We start from the raw sequence: 3,323 nt of genomic DNA on the forward strand, positions 1-3,323 counted from the left end.
ATTTCTCGGTTGACTCACGTTCATAGCTGGTCATCCGACCACCCTTCTTTCATCATTTTAAATGCTCGATCTCCTGCGCTTGACCCGGTTAGCTTCACTAGTGCTTAATCAGCCTCTCAGCTCGAAGAACCACTGGAGCGAAGGGGAGCCTCGATTCTCTGGCATTCCACCATCGACTACCCCTTAAAGCTCCTTGGCCAGGGTCCCTTTGCCAGGCCCCTGGGGGGGGTTACGAGCCTGCTTGCCCACTCCTTCTGCCAGAGCACAGAGACACCCCCAGGAGGTCCGGGAGGTGAGTCCGTGACCATGCCGCTATCAACCGGAAGCCCGGTTTTTTATTGTTCTTGGATGTTTTATGTATGCATTTTATGTAAGCCGGCAGAGCCCGCTTCGGCGGGAAGGGCGGGGTATAAACCGAACAAATGAAATAAAAATAAAAATTTCATTGTATTCATTTGTACGTATAGGTTTTATTATCCAAGTTTTAATGCGGTGTTTGTGTATACTGTGAACTGTCCCGAGTCTTCTGTTGATGAGAGGACTCAGGTGATCAATCAGATAAATAAATAAATATAAGCAACCCTTCGTCCAGAGCTTAAACCGAATATCCCTCTGGCTTGCAGTGAGGATAACACGGAAGTGCGGAGGATGAGGTCAGCCACTTGGGGGAGAAACACAGGGTATAAATGAAAGAAATAATTTGTTTCAACGTGGTGAGAACCAATATGGCATAGCGGTTAAAGGGTTGGGGAAAGCCTGGGAAACTCAGGTTCGAATCCCCACTCCGCCATGGCTGCTTGCAGAGTGACCTTGGGTGAGTGACACATTCTCCGCCCAGCCTACCTCACAGGGTTGTTGCGAAGGTAAAATGGAGGAGAAGAGACCGATGTAAGCCGCTTTGGGTCCCCCTTGGGAAGAAAGGAGGGAGATAAATAAAGTAAACAAACCTCCTCCGGAAACAGGAAACCTCCTCAGGAAACAATCCATATACAAAAGAACTTCCTCAGGAAAGCTCCTCTATTAGCATGTTCATAGCCTGGGGAACTCCTACAAGACCCCACCTTCCTGAGTAGATATAAATTACCTACCTACCATTTTTCTTCTTCTCACCTTGATGCAGAGAGTACTCCATCTTTCTGTGTTATACCTCTGAGGATGCCAGTCATAGCTACTGGCGGAACGTCGGGTCCTACAATGCCAAGACCAGAGCCAGACAACCCAGAAAATCTACAGCAGCTAAAGTAAGAAAGAGTTAATTAATTAATTAAACAGGGACCCCTCTGGGCACAAGAAGGACTTTTCTCCCAAGGTGACTCCCTTCGCCTGTCACACACATCTAATCCTCTCGATGTGCCCACAAGCAGAACTCGGGCTGGCCTGAGATGCCCATGAAGTTCACCCTTCTGCACTTGTTGCTCCGAAGTGTTTGGGGCTCTCACATGTCACTTGGAGATGACTAAGAGTCAAATCTGATTAAGCACATCTGACCTTACTGCCAAGTCGACGGGGTAAACTTAGTAAGCGGTCATGTGAAGGCATGTGAGCCCATTCGAAGGCAGCCCCCACCTTTCCCCCAATAAATACAGCGCAGATTATATAATCCTGAGGAAAGGGCACCTGTCGCATCTGTGCCATAGAGCTGATCTTACTTTCCAGACGGCAAAGGGGTCCTTGGCATCAGACGGCAGAGGACTGACGATTTGGTCAGCGTTTCCCTGACCTTCGATACTCAGTGCTGGTTGTTTCTGGATTGAAACTGGAAGCGTCCTTCGTCCCCATATTCAGAGAGATGGAGCCATATTTGTATGGATCAGGATGCCCAGAAAATTGGTTGGGTGTCTTCCTTACAATTAAGGATGGGCCAGTTAACCCTTAGTCACTTCCACACAGGGGGACCGATTCCCCATTGTGTACACATCGCTGCTGTGAATGGAGAGGTGTGCAGAGAGACAAAAGAACATCCACGCGGGGATACTTTTCATGCATTCCCGCTGCTTCATCTCGGACCTGCCGTTTTCCTCGCCGCAGCACAGCCAGAGAGCTTTTAAAAAGCTCGGCCGTATCCATAGCACTATGGTTTAACAACGCTATGAAGGGCAGACCAGCTACCCAGTAGCCCCTTCCCTCCCTATACATTAATTCATGGGTCTCAACTTTTTTGAGCCTGTGGGCATCTTTGTAAAGTTGAGACGGAGTGATTCAAAGTCATTTATTATGGTATTACACCAGCATGAAACATAGACTAAAATATACCATAGTCATCACCCAAAATCGTCAGAAGTTTCAGAAAAAGCTATAATAAGCCTGTTTGGTGTACTGGTTAAGTGTGCAGACTCTAATCTGGGAGAACCGGGTTTGATTCCCCACTCCTCCACTCGCAGCTGCTGGATGACCCCGGGCAAGCCATAGTTCTGTCAGAGCTGTTCTCTCAAGGTCAGTTCTCGAAAGAGCTCTCTGAGCCCCACCTACCTCAAAGAGTGTCTGTTGTGGGGAGGGAAGGGAAAGGAGATTGTAAGTTGCTCTGAGACTCCGAGTGAAGGGCGGGGTATAAATCCAATCTCTTCTTCTTCTGTATAAGAAATTGTAAATAACAGTCCAATAATATATAGGGACAGGGGTCATTTCCTGCAGGAGCGCACAGCAGCAGAGCTCTGGCAGTAAAGAGTCCAGGAGGCGGGCACATGCTACAAGCCCCGCCCCCTGCTCCCAGCAGCCCTTAGTCAGAGCAAGAAGCAGCGAGGTAAGTTGCAGAGCTCTCCCCTGGCCCAACACAGTCCAATGGCACCTTTAAGACCAAGTTTTATTCAGGTACAAGCTCTCCCTCCTCTGTGAGGACAGATCTGCACTCCCCCCCCAATAGCTAGCAATCCAAAACAGTCCAGTGGAGCCTGAGCGGTGGGTGTTGCCTTCTGACACACTTCCGGTGAGGTCAGGGGGTGTGGCATATGCAAATAAGTTATGCTAATGGGTTATGCTAATGAGCTCCTGCACCTCTTTTTCTACGAAATGACTCCTGAACATGTGACAAGATAGCATGCACATTTTTGAGCAAGAGAAGTTATAACACCACTCTTTAGCAAGGCTTGTTGATTAGCAAGGCATGGTAGATTTGGGTGTATGTCCATGTCCGTCTCTGGAAGGTAGGGAAGCGAAGCCTGCTACACTTAACCCCCTGAGAAAGATTAAAATGGGAAATCGGCAGGCTCTTGAAAATTTGGGAAGAGTGCTCCCCTTCTCCACCGGTGGCTGGGGGGACCTGGCATAAGAACATAAGAGAGGCCAATATTGGATCAGGCCAAAGGCCCATCCGGTCCAACACTCTG

Source organism: Gekko japonicus, unplaced genomic scaffold (genome assembly GCF_001447785.1).
Source record: "Gekko japonicus isolate JY-2015 unplaced genomic scaffold, Gekko_japonicus_V1.1 scaffold361, whole genome shotgun sequence".
Lineage (NCBI taxonomy): Eukaryota > Metazoa > Chordata > Lepidosauria > Squamata > Gekkonidae > Gekko > Gekko japonicus.